The sequence below is a fragment of the Kogia breviceps genome, chromosome 4 (assembly GCF_026419965.1).
Source record: "Kogia breviceps isolate mKogBre1 chromosome 4, mKogBre1 haplotype 1, whole genome shotgun sequence".
In the NCBI taxonomy this organism is placed as follows: domain Eukaryota; kingdom Metazoa; phylum Chordata; class Mammalia; order Artiodactyla; family Physeteridae; genus Kogia; species Kogia breviceps.
This window is the reverse complement of record NC_081313.1, coordinates 157,680,231-157,697,811: the sequence shown is the minus strand read 5'-3', so window position 1 is coordinate 157,697,811 and position 17,581 is coordinate 157,680,231. Positions and strand designations below refer to the sequence as shown.

The following is a 17,581-nucleotide window of genomic DNA, read 5'->3' as shown; positions in this document are numbered from 1 at the left end:
TAGCTATTTTATATAGCTAGCTAGTATATATGTATATATATGTATACATATATACATATGTATATATGTATATATGTCCATGCCACTCTCTCATTACTTTAGATTTACAGAAAAGCTGCAAAGACAACACAGAGAGTTCCCTCAGGTTTTTCACCCAACTTCACCTAATGTTAACATTTTTCAAAACATGATGCATTTATAAAAACGAAGAAGTTAGGATTGTTAAAATTCGATTGACTAAACTAGTCTTTTTTTAAGATTTCACCACTTTTTCCACTAATCACCTTTTTCTGTTTGAGGAACAAATCCAGATGTTGCATTTAGTCATCATGCCTGATCGTCTCTTTTAACGTGACAGTTTCTCAATGTTTCTTTTTGTTTCATAACCTTGTCACTTTGGATGAGTACTGGTCATGTATATTTAGAATATCCCTCAACTAGGGTTTACCTATATTTTCTCATGATTAGACTCATCCACCCAAATATTTAATTTACTTCCTTAAGAAAGTATACAAAACCCAGCAGACCTGACTCCAGGGAGGGGAAGAAGCGGGCTATACTGAGATATTTCCATTTAAACAGGTAAAGGCCAATATGATCAAACTGGACTAATTGTTTATTAGTTTACACATTAGTGGTAAGTTTATCATATGAAAATTTATTTCACAGTAAACTTTCTTCAAAGGAGAATAATACCAAGTAATATGTGCCAGGCACTGTGCTTTGTATATGTTGCCTAATTTTATTGTCAAAACAACCCCATGAATTAGATGATGACATCATCATCATCACCACCATTCTTATCTTGGCGTAGTGGAAATTTAAGCTCACGAAAAGTTTCATGAAGTTCCCAGTAGCACAACTTCTACTACCTGTGGAATGTATCCTTAAACCTATATCTTTCTGACTCCAGAGTCCATATTATTTATTCATTAAGCAATAGAAATTTAGATCCTCTGTAATTTGTTCCTCCTTCTCTGAGAGTAGCCCATATAAAATATTGTAGTCAAGAGCTAGTCCAGAGGTTTGTTTGTTTGTTTGTTTTGCGGTACGCGGGCCTCTCACTGCTGTGGCCTCTCCCGTTGCGGAGCACAGGCTCCAGACACGCAGGCGCAGCGGCCATGGCTCACGGGCCCAGCCGCTCCACGGCATGTGGGATCCTCCCGGACTGGGGCACGAACCCGTGCCCCCTGCATCGGCAGGCGGACTCTCAATCTCTGCGCCACCAGGGAAGCCCTATTCCAGAGGTTTTTAATTGAGTTATCCCAGATACTAATATTATATTGATGAAACCATCTATGAAGATTCCTTCCATCAATATTGGCAAAAACATACTCTAAAGCAATTCCTTCTTGTCCAAGTCACAGTCTTCTCTTCTTCTTCTTCCCCCACTGCCCCTCCTCTCCCCTTCTCCTCCTGCTCCATCATCGTCTTCTTCGTCCCCTCCTCCTTCTGCCTCTCCCTCTCTCTCCCCCTCTCTCATCTCTCTTTCTATCTCTTTCTCCACACACACACACACACACACACACACACATGCACGCATTTTATACATGCACCTGTGTGTATGTATCCCTGTACCTATAGTTTGTCTACTATCTGTCTACCTACCTACTTACCTACCTATGAATGTAATACAGAATTTGAGATCTATGAAGAATCATGCTTTCAAAACAAATCTCATTAGTTAGTGAAATTTCTTTTCTTTAGCACAAAGAATATATTATAGCCAGAATTTTTGCACAGTTTTAACATGAGTCAGTAGAAGAAAGAATTTTAGGAGTATATCTTAGAAGTTTATTTATCTACAGTGTTGACATCGTGCATCTTGCTAAATTGGATGATCTGGATGACTACAAATTATTAAACTGTAACCTCTAATAGTTTAAGTATTAACTTGGATGCCTCTAATTCTGGCACTGTTCCCATTGTTAGAACAAAGTGCACTGAACTGAGAGCTACATATTGTCTAGCTCAACAATTCAATTTTACAGATAAGTAATCAATATTTTCAAGGTCATTGATCTGGTTAATGACAGAATCAGAGCTAGAACATCTGGGTTATAAGTCTCTTCCTCCTTGATACTGTGTGATTCTGAAAACAAGTGAGTTAGGGATTGGTGAAAATAAAGCTTTCTATTTATTCTGCACATATGATTGTAAGGGAGAAATTGTTTAAGGCCTATAGTACACCATGTGGGTATTATACATAATTTTATTTTCATTTTTACCAAAAATAAGGCAAGAACAGTATATTTTTTGGTTAATCAACATGTTGCCATTGAAGACAAATTGGAATTTAAGGATGGCTAAAGATTTGATGATACATTAAAATTTATGCCATTTATTCGGCAGTAAAAATGTTTTTTTAAAAAATCTAAGATATCATCTGATTTTATGGAGGATACTGCATGGCACAAGAATGATGAAGTACTTAATGGCCAATATATTTCATGTTATCTATCTTCGAGAGTTAAAATTAATCAAGATTATTACTTATTTCCATAAGACAACTTTTGTGCAAACAAAAATGTGGTTTGTATAATAAAAACTCAGAATCACAAGCAAATTATACCTCACAGTTTGAAAAATGTAGATAGGCTATAAATAATAAATTTGTGGAATAATGCATCTTTAAATGGTTACTTTTAACATATTAACAGACTAATTTTTAAAGTCCTTTTCTATTGACATTGTTGATAAATGTTGTTTTGAAAATCTTTTTTGCTGAATTTTTCTGAAATATTTTTTACAAGTTGGAATCAAGGGGAAGGCAACTCATTTATGTGACATCTATAGATATTTTGTGCACGTAATAAAATGACTTAAGAATATGTGTTGAAACACAATTTCCCACTATCTCAAATCCTCCCATGGTTCCTTAGAATTGTGGCCAGCAAGTTTGCTCCTAGTGGACTAGGACCAATTTTAAATTGAAAAATGTATGTTCTACTTTGAGATCCCAAATCATAGCTCTATTGTCTGTGTACTAAGCAACTTATGTTTTGGACCTTGTCTTTCAAGGTCAAGCTGTGACGAAGTGAGAGAGTGGCAGGGACATATATACACTACCAAATGTAAATTAGCTAGTGGGAAGCAGCCGCATAGCACAGGGAGTTCACCTCTGTGCTTTGTGACCACCTAGAGGGGTGGGATAGGGAGGGTGGGAGAGAGGGTGACACAAGAGGGAAGAGATATGGGAACATATGTATATGTATAACTGATTCACTTTGTTGTAAAGGAGAAACTAACACACTATTGTAAAACAGTTATACTCCAATAAAGATGTTTAAAAAAAAAAAACCTGCTATTGGCTTTATTGCCAGTTATATAAGGTTTTATTGAAATTAAATACTTAAAGCTGTTAGGATTTATATATTAATGTATGCCGATTTAATCATGTCTGGTTCATTTTTTAAAAGCATGACATTTAAAAACCTCTGGCTGTGTTAACATTTAGTAGTTTAACTTTATTTAAACTAAGAGTTTCTTATATAATATTACATTTGATTTGCAACTTCCTAGGTTTAAGTATCAAGTTTTAGCTATATAGTTCTTTCCTAAAGAAAAATGCTTGATATGAAAGATGGGCTATCAGGTGGTAGATGGATTCTGTGTGGTATAGATACTCTGCACTCTCCACTCAGCCAATATACACCAATGATTTTAATACACATGCTGTTTGAGTCTATAAAATCCATCACAGGACTGGATTTGACAAAAAATTAAAATTTTGACCCATAAATCTTAGAAAAGTTTTAGGTTACTCTGATAACCTCAAAGAACACATTCTCAGCAGAATGAACTAGATGTCAGGCTGGGGAATGCTTGAGTGAGTACAACTTCTTGGTTCCCCAAGAGAGGTTTGGTGGTGTTGGTACTTCGCCTGTCTTGGGTAAAAAACTGCCAGGACACAGAAGGCACCCAGTGGGGATGAACAAACCTCTTATAACAACAACTTCAACATAATTAATGTACATCATTAGGAAGACCAGTCTGCAAATATGCACATTCAGAAATTCACAAGGCCAAAAACTGAGGGAGTGTGGCAGGCCCAGTGACTGCCTGACACTGGATTAGAAAATGGACATTTTGTTTATTTTAATTATAAAATATCACATTTGTATTTGATTATGATATATAAATATAAAAAGTAAAATTTAAAATCTCTTCATTCTTTCCTCCTACCCTCCAGGGACAACCAGAGTTAACAGATTCTATACCTGCCTTTAGAACTTTTTTCTATGCAGTACTGTTCTGTAACCACACTCCCAGTACTATATATATCATGGACTCCTTCAATGTCAATACTAATAGATATCACTCACCTTTTTCAACATTTACATAGTATTGAATTATATGGATGTGCCATGAATTGTTTAATCATTATCCTGTTGATGAACCTTTAGGTTTTCTGCAGGTTTTCACTCTCAATACAGTGGAGGCAATGAAAAGCACCGTCCACCTATCTTTTCACTCTCTTGTATTCCTTAGGATATTAGGTTAAGAAAACTGAAATTATTGGTTGAATAGTATATCTCTACTGAATATACACTATTCCTAGAGACCTCCATATTGCTCTCTAAAGGATTGTATAAATCATAAACTCACTGTATATTTTATCAATATTTTAAAGAATTTTTGCCAGTCTGATTGGTAGAGACTGTTTTCTCTAATTAACCTGCATTTTCCCTGACCACTAGTGAATTTCAGCATCTCTTCACATACTTATCAGACATTGATATTTTTCTTCTGTCAGTTTTTGGCCAATATCATGCTAATGTTTCTTCTTTTTAAAATATTTCATTCTCTTTTATTCTGGGAAGATTAACCCTTTGTCTCATATTTATAATGACTCTCAGTTCATCATTTATTTTTTCGCTTGGTTTATGGTAAATTTCATTGTAGAGAAGTTGCATTTTTTTATGTCGTCTAGTCAGCTGGTTTTTTGCTTTCTTACCTTTAATTGTTGTGTTTTTCTTATGATATTTTGCTACCCCAAGGTAATAAAAATATTTTCTATTTTCTATATAATCACATATTTTCCAAAATATTGGTATAACACAATATTTCCATAACAAGCTCAGCTTGTTAAGCCCTTTGGCAGAATTTTAAATGCCTGTCAGCCTTCCAGGATGTATAAAGAATAGGCCTATGTACGCTCAATCAAAGAAATGGAAGGAGTTGGCAGTCTAAATTTAGCAAGATTGTGGTGTATAGGGGTGTCAAGCTAATTTCATATTTTAGTTTCTGGACGGTCTTTAATGTAGAGATAGTCAAATAATATTAAAATTTATTTAAGCCATTCCTGTGGCACTAAATGACAATAAGGTCCTTTAGTCTGGGAGATTCAAAGGGGGAAATCATTTCACTATTTAAAATGTTGGCAGAGATCACAGGCTTAAATAGATCAATGAGGGCCACTTAGGTTAAGTGTAGACTTCAGATGGGTGAAAATGATGATTGTGTGAGTGCATTGCATCAAACCACAAATTTGTGGATGTTGTCTAGTGGTCATTTTAGCAGAATAATTTGGACATGAAAGGAGAACAGAAGAAACAATTTGAGTTGGAAGTGCTCAAGAAATATCCAAGAAATCCAGGGATTCACTCAGCTTCTGAATATGTATTTCTACAAATTACATCCCACCACACACACACACACACACACGCACACATACATGCACACACACGTACAGTAGGTAACAGTTATTAAAAGTTAATTATATGACAGGTACTGTTGTATATGCTTTAGTTGATTTAACTTACATGATGCTTGTAATAAGTGTATCAACTAAGGACTGTTATTTTCTGATTTTCTGGGTAAAGAGATAGAAGTGTAACAAGGTAAATTACTACCTAAGCTGGCACAGGTACAGTGAAGGGTGGCAGTTTGGACACTGGCACTTTGATTCCAGAGCCCAAGTGCATAGCCACTGCACATACGGCCATGCCCCTCCTAGCAACTCCTCTCTGAAAAAATGACAGGGAACATTTGTATAGAACTCCATATTTTTCTAAGATAATTTCACAATCTTCATCACATTTAATTATCCCAGTCTTCTCCTAAATTCCCCAAGGCTAACTTTTTTTTTAATCCTGGTATTATGGTCAGGAGAACTGAGGCATATAATCTTTAAATGAGTTGCCAAAGTTCACACAAATAAAGGTAGTGCCAGACCCTACAACAGAATGCAGATATTTGGATCTTTCTTTGGTGATAATTCCACTCTCTCCCTCCCAATCACAAGAAAGACCACATGGGAATAGCAGGTTGAAAACACACCCACACTTTTAAAACCTACCAGCAGCAGTATCATTGCAGCAATGGACATAAAATTTAAAATGGGTTTTCCCCACAGTCTCTTTTGGACTCACCCTCTGTCTTATTAATTCCCTGCCTTTTATTGGAAAATAATATTGAAGAGCTAAGTATACACAAGAGAGAAAACTAATTTTCTTTGGGAAAAAAAAGTATGTAAAACAGAAGTGTACTCCCAGCTTATCCCATATTTGATAGAAGGGACACTTCAAATTGAAAAAAGCACCTCTAGTTGCCACATATTCTTCCATTTTCTCTTCTGCTTTGCAAACTAGCCAACTTCTTTCCTCCTTATTGTTTTCACAGATGTCTTTTCCTCTTACTGGGTGGGGAGGATTGTATTTCCATAGCCAATCTCCCAGCTTCTCCTGGCTAAGTCTTATTCACACAGCTTAACTATCATTTTTTTAGAAAAAAGTTTTTACCAATCAAATTAGCTAAGCCCCCTTATCATTAAGGTTTTTTTTGGTACCAGATATATTTTCCTATTCCATAGCTCTTCTTGAAGTGTGTAGTTATGTATTCATTGTTATTCATTTGTTAAATGTCTGTTTCCCCTGTAAAGTGTATTCTCCACTAGAACAGGGGCCATGTTTATGTCACTCAATATTCAGTATCCAGCAGTTAGCACAGAGCATGGCACAAATCAGTTAATATTTGTGGACTTAGTAAAAGAATTTTGCTTTCAGATTTTGTATGTGTAGGGATTCTTAAACTACTGAATGCTAACAAGCTAAGATCAATTTCCCTGCTTCCCATTTTGCCACCCAGAACCATTTTTCCCCACCCTAAAAAGAAAAAAAAAAAACCCTTAAAATACTAAGGAAAATGTAAAGTGACCATTTTACTAAGCATCAATAACCAAGACTGTTTCTGTTTGTTCCATAAAGAATTTTCCAAATGAGAAGGCCTCTGTGTGTCGCCACTCCTGAGGAATAAATGAGGAGAGAAGTTTGCTGGAAAAAGTGTTTACAGAGAAATATTCATGAAAGACTTTGCAGTGGAGACTTCAAAAATGATTGATGTGCTAGAATTCAGTTAGGAGTACGTGCAGTGTGTGGATATACAGATATACTTAGCAGATATTTGGGAATACTCATCCCAGCTTTTGTGATGGGGTCTCTTAACTTAGGAAAAAACAGGAAATCAGAGTCCTGTAACTTTCTGGAAAAGGTTAGGAGTGCTCAACACACACCAGCTGCAGTTGGGTTTTGGTCATTCTGCAGTTGACTTCACAGGTGTCTGGGCCGTCTATGTGAATGGGCAACAGGTTTGCTACCATTCTGAGAGTAGAAAGTTAGGAGAACAACGCAGAGGATGAAAGAAGAGGAGTCATATCAAACGTAAGACTATATACTCCCACCTTCCCTTTCTTACCACCCTAAATACTGTACAACAAGGGGCGATTCTCCCCTCAGCTCTTAGAATTGGGTTGTTGGGTAGGATGCAAGGGAGGATATAATTTCTGTAGAAAAAGACTGCATCTGTGTGGCTCACCTAGTACAGGTCCTGCCTTATAATACTAATTGTATGAATATTTGTTGTTGAAATAAGAAAACTCTCTTCTCTCTCCTTGTCCCTGGACTTTGCCACAATTATCCTCAGTAATGCAGTCTCAAGAGCCAAAGTTATATTCCAGGAGAGAGTTCATTAAGAGCTGAGATCATCTCTTATCCACATCAACACTGTGAACTTATGTTCCTGGCCCATGGCCAGTGCTATTAATAAATAGGTGTTGGATGAATGAATGGATAAATGAATGAAGTGAACACTTACAGTTACCACTAGAGAAGCCGGGGCAAAAGCTTCACTTTTCTAAGAAGGCTTAACCTAGTTATACCAAAGACAAACTGAGAAACATGTTCCACTTCACTCCATGACCTCCGCCAATTAAACACATAACAAATGAAAACTCCAGACACCCGTCTACATTCTAACAAGTTAAAAATAATACGATATGTAAAACAAAGATGTCTTTAATAATATATTCTTTATTCCACGTTTATAAAGTTAATTTTACTGTTGCCTTTGCAATTAAACTATTCCACCTCTTTAATTATCTAGTTGACCACACATCTTTCGAAGGAAATGATTCTTGAATTCAGAGAAATTGACCTTTATCAGAATTTGAGAACCACTGTAAATTATCTCCCCAGAAAAATGCATGTGTATCCTTTAAGAGATTTTTTGCAGAAAACTTAAGAGCTTTTGCTGAGCCCTTGAAGGCTCCCCATGTACACCAGCTTAAGAAACTTTATGATAAATGGGGAAGTTTTAACAATTACTGCATATTTGATGTTAGTAAATATTAGTATTATTGTTATTAAATATTATTAAAATGTATGTTATTATAACGCGAGGCTAATTTATTGGTGTTATGTTTAGATGACACGATATTTGATAGATTCAAAATATTCTGTGGTGGGGAAGAAGATTGAATATAGGTTAGCACTGCCCAATAAAAAGTTCTGTGATGATGGGAATATTCAACTGTTTGGTAGAGCTTCACTGTTTCGTACACTATTCACTGGCCACGTGTAGCTGTTGAGCCCTTGAAATGTGTGGCTAGTGCACCTGAGGAACTGAACTTTTTATGTTACTTAACTTTAATTAATTAACAAGTGGCAAGTAGCTACTGTATTGAACAGTATAGGAACAGATAAATACAGCTGGCCATGAAGTGATGGTGCTTAAAGCTGGGTGATGGGACTATGACTGTTATTTAAACTATTTTCTTGATTCTACATTTGGAATAGTCCACAATAAGCCAATAACAGAAGGACAGGGGCTTCCCTGGTGGCGCAATGGTTGAGAGTCCGCCTGCCGATGCAGGGGACGCGGGTTCGTGTCCCGGTCCGGGAGGATCCCACATGCCGCAGAGCGGCTGGGCCCGTGAGCCATGGCCGCTGAGCCTGCGCGTCCCGAGCCTGTGCTCCGCAACGGGAGAGGCCACGACAGTAAGAGGCCCGCGTACCGCAAAAACAACAACAAAAAACAAAAAGAGAAGGATAAATACTGTCTGATTCTACTTATATGAGGTCTCTAAAATAATCAAAGTCATAAACAGAATAGAATGGTAGTTGCCAGGGTCTGATGGGTGGGGAAATGGGGAGTTACTATTCAACGGGTAAAACGTTTCTGTTGTACAGATGAATAAGTTCTAACGATCTGCTTTACAACATTGGGCCTACAGTTAACAATACTGTTTTGTGTACTTAAAAAATTTATTGAAAGGGTATATATGCTATTAAATGTTCTTACTACAATAAAAAAGTAAAATTTTCTAAAATTTAAAAATAAAGTAAGACTATTGGAAAAAACCCACTTGAATAGACCAAAGGAGAGGGGAAAAAGTCTTTAAAACTTTATTCTTTTGATGTCCATCCAGAGCTCCCTTTGAAGGATGTGGAGAGGTTTGTTGGATTCTTGGCAGTCTTTACTCAGAAGAGGTTGCCAAGAGACTGGCACAAAGGCATGCATGGCAGGACTGGTTGACTCAGGGTCTCCACAGAGTTGCTTGGGTGGAGAATAGAAGCTTGGTTTGTCAAAGTGAAGAGTAGGCCTGTAAGGCCAGACTGCAGAGTGAGTGTGGAATTGTGATTTCGAATTGAGCTGTGGGGCTACCACTAGAAATACAACATCCTAGGAACCATGAGTAGAATTAGGTCCTTGCAAAGAAAATCATGTGACGATGAACAAGGCTGGGAAGGAGCAGGATCTGGGGTGAGAGGCGATGGAAGACACATGGAATCAGAGTCGTATTAAATGTTTATTTACCTGGCAAGGAAAGAGAATGGCTTAGAATAAGCAGAAGTATTATTGATATGGAATCATTCATGTATAGGCCTAAAGACTCTGATCCAAATAGAGGATTGTAAAAGCTCAAACTATAATCAGTAGAAGCAATAGAGGAGAAATGGGTTTGTGCTGCTGTAGGAGATGGGGAGCTTGCACCCGCTCTGATCTGACAAGTCTATGCATAACTTTGGGAAAGACTGATGAAATATTTTCTTATGCCATAACAACATGCTCTCCAAATTTTTCAGGTTGGCTATAGAGGATAGAGCTCTTCCTGGGAGGGAAGGGAAGCTGAGCCATGTGGTCCTGACATTTGTCCTCATTAGCTACTTGCAGGCTCTTCTCCCTCTTTCTCTTCCTTCTCTCCTTCTTTGTTACTTTTCTTTAATGTCTTAGATCAAGTATAGACAAAAGAAATATTTTTTAAAATCTGTACAGCAAGGCTGAGATTAGATTGACTGTCTGAATAGCTCTTCAGTGAAGGAGTGACAATATCTAAAAGGAAATGAAAAGGAAACGTAACATGCAGTCAGATAATATATCTTATTAATGATATTAGTGGATTAATATGCATTGGAAATGCATCTACTGTCCTGTGTGTTTATGCATATTGTCTTAGTTGATCTGTATGCCGAATTTATGAAATGAATGTTCTCATTTAATGGAAGAGAAAAATGAGGTTAACCTTTTGGTCTAAACTACAAAGCTGAAAAATAAGGAGGTCAGGCTTGAATGACAGTCTGACTACTCTAAAGTTCGTGCTCTTAACCACTTCAGTATACTTTTTAATTTCATCGTCAGCTTGGACACTCCTAGCGGTTATCACCCTACCTGCCTCCTGACCTGTCTCCAAGTGTCAGAGAACATTTTTCCTTTGGTAAAGAGCACACTGAAAATCCACTAACTGCCTTCTGAATAAAGTCCATCCCCTCCCATAGGCATATGGCCTCATCTTAAGACCTCCACCAGTCAACCATGTCAGAATACATCTCTACATGTAATAAATGGATTATTCATCCAAATCACCTGTAGACTTTCCCTTTCACCCCTCGTCCCCTACCCTGGGTACCACTCTTGCCTTATCTGCAGAGGAGGACACAAGTTCACTTCACATCCTTGCTTCATCCTAAATCCTTATGATGAGACTGTTGTGGTGATGGTCCTGCTGGGAGCGATGGCTTCCATTTACCGAATACCTCATATATCCAAAGAGCTATACTCAGTGGTTGGCACATTGATAGTAGTCTCAACAATAGACATTGTGACCTCCATTTTACAGCTGTGTAAATAGGGGATCTGAAAGTTCAAATGATTTGCCCAAGGTCCCTCAGCTTGGTAAATGCTAATGCTGGGTTTTGAACCCAGCACTGCCTGGTTCCAAAGTTCACATTTCTTCTACTGAAAAAGATTAAAAAGGAAATAAAAATATGTACAAGGAAGGTTGAAGGTCCCCCTAAATCTGCCACTTGGGTACAAGAATCTGTCTTTCAACATCTTCTCCTGTTCTGAAGTTTTGTGATAGCGCCTATGAAGTCAGGTAAAGTTCTGTTTATTTTTGAGCCAATGACATTTTTATATCTTTCCTTTGACCCCCCTCTTACTCACCCTCACATTCAGTAAAGCCCATTTCTTTTTTCCCTTGTACAATCTTGAGAACAATTGATCTCTTGTCACATCGTGTTATACCCATACAGCCATTTAATTCCACCTCATTCTACCATCTCGCATTCTGGTTTCCGGTGATATGTATTCACCCTCACGCTAATAGCATTGTGTTGCCAAAAGTTTCTGCATTACTTAAAGCTTGATTGAACTCACCTCTAGACACTCTTTATTTCCTAATTTTCAAAAGTCAGATTCCTTTCTCACAAGAGCACTTCATATCCTAAACAGAAATGTTAGTGACCCAGCATTGCTCCTGACATTTTTCACAGGAAGGTAACTCCCCACAACAGGTGCAGTGCAGTTCTATTCTCATCTCCCAAAGTTAGAAGTTGTTACTTGTGAACGCAACTGATAAAAAGCTGGTACACTTGGGATTTAAATAGAGGGATATAGAACATTTGATCATGGCATTGAGAAAATGAAAGATAAAGGAATGTATAAAGTCCAAAATTTTGATAAGCTACAGCAAAGGTGATCTAGCTTTTCATAAAATAATAAAGTTGCTTTCTATGCCCAGGTGACAATTCATACACTCAAAGGTAAATTAAATTACTGAAGAGGTAAAATTTTGTGGAAGGAAATTTTTTCATTATAGAGTTGTGGAATAAGGCAGACCTGATTCCAATAATAAAAGACTATTTCAGAGGACGTGTTTGATTATGTGTGGTCCTTGGACCACTTGCATCAGACTGGCCTGCATTATTTGTTTAAAATATAGACTTCTGTACTCAAACTTAATTAATCAGATTCTATAGAGGTAGGTCCCCAAGCCCAAAAAAAAAATGGGGACAGATAGAAAAGTCATTTATAAGGTAATTAAATGAGATGAACACTATAAAGTTGGCAAGTATTGAGCTCTCAGTATTTATCTATTACTGTAGTTGTGTCCTTTGCCTCTCTTTTTGTACCCTACCGCTTTCCTCCTTCAGGCTTTTTTCAGTACTTTTTCATGTTTGTTCTCTAGAAAAAATGCATTCAGCACTTTCATACTGTGGCAGGAACACAGACAATGGTTTCAAAGGTTACCCCTCACAGGAGTCACATTTACAATTTAACATATGTTAAACGCTAAGCTTCATTTTAACCAGAGGAATGAAGCACTAATGGTGCAGTTTAAGTCCAGGAGAGGAGATAATTGGAAGTAGTGGGCAGTGAAGTCTTATTTTAATGGATACTAGGAATAATGCATGAAAGTCTGCTCTATGGCCAGAGAGTGTTGACTCATCATCCAGAATACTTTAGCACTTGGAAGGGGAGAACAATTGTCATAGGAATAGAATGAAATGTGAAAATGTGTTACTTAAAATATCTTAATAGGGGGACTTCCCTGGTGGCACAGTGGTTAAGAATCCACCTGCCAATGCAGGGACATGGATTCCATCCCTGATCTGGGAAGATTCCACATGCCCCGGAGCAACTAAGCCCGTGTGCCACAACTGCTAAGGCTGTGCTGTGGAACCCGCGAGCCACAACGACTGAGCCCATGTGCCACAACTACTGAAGCCCGTGCGCCTAGAGCCCGTGCTCCACAACAAGAGAAGCCACCGCATGAGTAGCCCATACATCACAACGAAGAGTAGCTCCCGCTTGCCACAACTAGAGAAAGCCCGTGTACAGCAAGAAAGACCCAACGCAGCCCCCAAAATAAATAAATAAACTAAAAAAAAAAAAAAAAAAACAATAGAAATTACCTCGTAGGTACATTCCTTTGTGATTGCCTTGTGATTTTGTTTTTGTGTGTAAATATTTGAAATGTTTATAAATACAAGCACATGTCTCAGAAAAAATAAAGGCAAACCCTTAAAACTCAGGAAATTCAAACACACATACACAACCCTGCAGTAGTGATTATTTTTGGAATATTAAGGAAGTGTGTTTGAAACTTATAAGTTCCACAGTGTGGAAATGAATATCAAAGCCTGTGTTGTTGGTCTTTTAGTTTTGTTGGTGTTTAACTTCAACATGTGTTTATATTGCTTAGACAACTGTACTCGCCTTTCTGTTTTAGTCATTCTCTGTATTCCCAGCACCTAACTTAGGATAGGTGTGTAGAGAGGTCCAGGTACCTGTTTCATTAAAAACTGTCATTCAAAGTGATAATTAATGCCATTTCTGAGTACTTTATTTTTATTTTCTTAATTTAATTTAATTTTTTTAATGAAGTACAGTTGATTTACAATGTTGTGTTAGTTTCAGGTGTACAGCAAAGTGATTCAGTTATATATAATATATATATTCTTTTCCAGATTCTTTTCCCTTATAGGTTATTACAAAATATTGAGCACAGTTCCCTGTGCTATACACTAGGTCTTGTTGGTTATCTATTTTATATATAATAGTGTGTATATGTTAATCCCAAACTCCCAATTTATTCCTCCCTCCTTTCTCCTTTGGTAACCATAAGTTTGTTTTCTATGTCTGTGAGTCTATATCTGTTTTGTATATAAGTTCATTTGTATCATTTTCTTTCAGATTCCATATACAGGTGATATCATATGGTATTTTTCTTTCTCTGTCTGGCTTACTTCACTTAGTATGATCATCTCCATGTTGTTGCAAATGGCATTATTTCATTCTTTTTTATGGCTGAGTAATATTCCTCTGTGTGTGTGTGTGTGTGTGTGTGTGTGTGTGTGTGTGTGTGTGTATCACATCTTCTACCCATTCATCTGTTGATGGACATTTAGGTTGCTTCCATGTCCAGTATCATTGATGAACATAGACGCAAAAATTCTCAACAAAATACTAGCAATCTGAATCCAACAATACATTAAAAGGATCACGCACCATGATCAAGTCGGATTTATCCCAGGGATTTAAGGATTTATCAATATCTGCAAGTCAATCGGTGTGATACAGCACATTAGCAAAATGAAGAATAAAAACCATGTGATCATTCCAATATATACAGAAAAGTTTTCAGTAAAATTCAACATCCATTTATGATAAAAAGTCTCTTCAGAAAGTGGGCATAAAGGGAACCTACCTCAACATAATAATGGCCATATATTACAAACCCACAGCTAACATCATACTCAGTGGTGAAAAGCTGAAAGCATTTCCTCTAAGATCAGGAACCAGACAAGAATGTCTACTCTCACCACTTTTATTCAACATAGTTTTGGAAGTCCTAGCAACAGCAATCAGAGAAGAAAAAGAAATAAAAGGAATCCAAATTGGAAAATAAGTAGAACTGTCACTGTTTGCAGATGACATGATACTATACATAGAAAATTAAAAGATGCTACCAGAAAACTACTAGAGCTCATCAATGAATTCTAAGAACTTTAAACCAGAAAGTAAGAGAGGATGGTTTAATGAAGAGTGGTGAGGATGAGGAAATCACATTTCTAGTCTAGTTGGATGACTAGAAAGCCACTTCTCTAGAGTACCTTATCTTTAAAATGAGACGGTACAACTAGCTCTCCTGTTACTTGTGTGGGTGGACCCCTCTGCACCTCATGTTCAGAATTCCATCAAGTACTCTGACTTGAATTAATCTATAATTGATTCTGTTGTAATAGCTCCCAATTTTGCTTCAAAATTTAACTACGTGTTTTTCAAATGTACTACATATTGTGTTATTAAGATGTACAGTTTTGTGATATTTTACCATTAATGGCTGTACCTTTCAAACCAGAGTAATTGTAATCTACTTATATCAAATTTTATTTTTAGCAAAATAGAACTCATTTAGGGAAATGCCTTTTATTCAGTCTCAGCAATTCTCCTAAGTGCTTTTTTAAAAACATCACCTGATTGCTGTTAACTTAAAGCCATAAATGGTTGGTGAACACATATGTTTGCCCTCAGAACTATAAAAAAAAATCATATGACCTTAATCCAAATATGTCTTGCCATTAGCTTGTTTTTAGGACAGAGTAGGTTCATTGGGAATTGATTTAATTGCAGGTATTGTAGGAAATTAAGATTGATGTGGAAATAATGGCTTCCTCCCTCAGGAAGTTCATATTTCAATATATTTAAGACTGAATATTTTTACTTTCATGATTAGTACTAACAACTTTCATTGAATATTTACTATGTGCTACTAAGATGCATAATTTAGCTTACTTAAGCTACACAACAACCACCTATTGGCTATGGTTATTCTTTCAATACACAGATGATAAAATACAGCTTCCAAAATGTTAAATAAATTTTGCAAAGGTATAAAGCTAGTAAGCCTGTTCTCTTAAATATTTAGTTTCACAGGCCCTAAAGTTCTCAAAGAAATGGAGTGTAGAAAATTTGAAACTGTAATCCCAAGAGGGAAATTCCAACTGGATATCCAATATAAATAGCATTTTACATGGTAGTTAAAGATTTAACAGTAAGTAAAATACTATATTCAGACAAATTATGAGTTAAAAAGGATTTTGTGAGCTGATCTGCAAATGTAGCCCTTCTCTGTATTTTATATAGGAAAGTAAGTTTTACATACCAAATAACTGGTTTATAAATTTAATAAGGGCTTTCTGTAATGAGAAAAATGAGTATTGAGCTCTCCAGGCTCCTAGACCACACATAACTTAGCCAGTCCTTTGTATAAATTGCTTTCCAGCTTAAAGTAGCCCTTGACATCAAAGATCTTGTAGCCTAAAACAATTCTTGTTCCTTTCTCTTTAGGGGGCAATAGCAACTTTGTTTAGTGTTTTTTATAAAGACTTCAGATAGCTAAATAGCAGAATAATTCTTGTCAGGTATAATGATTTCAACTGCATTTGTTGCTGAAAATAAACTTTTCTCAGTGATGTGGGTTTAATCTCCCAGTAATGCTGTCATATGTTATATTTCTCCCTCAGTAACCATTCTCTGTAAAAATGCAAAGCTTACTTCAGAGACTTATGACTAATTCCTGGAGATGAGCCATGATTAATATCCTTAGAAAGCAAATCTGAGATGTAGAGGGACTGGTCCTCTCTTGGGGTTTTCCATAATGCTAGTGGGCTACTAAAACTCCATTTGAGTGTCAACCCGCATACATACACACTGACTGTTTAGACACTCAAACTTCAAAAAGTGATGTTTACGCCCATATTCATTTTTTTCTTTTTTTATTGTGGTGTAGTTCACTTACAGTTATATTAGTTTCAGGTGTACAGCATAGTAATTCAAAAGTTTTATAGATTATACTCCATTGCCTGTATTCATTTTTTTAAGATTTACTAAAACTTCAAAGCTTGACAATTGTGACTTGACAATGAAAAAATGCTATATTTCAGATATGCAGCAGAATGGTTTAAATGACCTTTATTTTAGGTAAAGCTTTAAATATTATCACTGGGGACAAGTATATTTTAAAAACTTGACTTAGCTGCCCTATGTTCTACCCCTACTTTTTATTCCTCTTTCTCTGTTTTATCTTCTTTCCCTCTCTCCTCATTTACAGTTTTCTTACATAAAATCTCTTCAATATATAGTACAAGGCTGCCTTTTTAAACATTTTGAAATGTGCAGTAAATATTTTCCCAAATGTCACCCCCCCTACTTTTGTCACATGACTAATTTGCCTTGCACCTGCAATGGGATTGACCATAATTACAGTGGTAATTAAAATGCATTACAGGAAATGAGGTATAGAGCAGTTTATATTGTTTCTTATGAACATTCAAGCTGTTGATAATGTCCTTGATATTGGTTAATGTTAAGGCAGGAAGTATTGTTTTACCACAGATAAATTACATTGTTATAAATTTGTTTTCCATTGGTTAATTCTCTGTAAAACCCAACAATACTATAAATATCCTTACATAAATAGCAGGTGAGACCAAGAGTTTAAGGATTTCTGCAAACTCTA

At 36.5% G+C, this 17,581-nt stretch overlaps 1 protein-coding gene across 5 annotated transcripts in view; it reads left to right on the top strand.

The window, feature by feature from the left end:
- The window catches only part of GABRB2 (gamma-aminobutyric acid type A receptor subunit beta2), a 300,505-nt gene that overhangs the window by 167,676 nt on the left and 115,248 nt on the right, over nt 1-17,581 (top strand). The window lies entirely within an intron of this gene.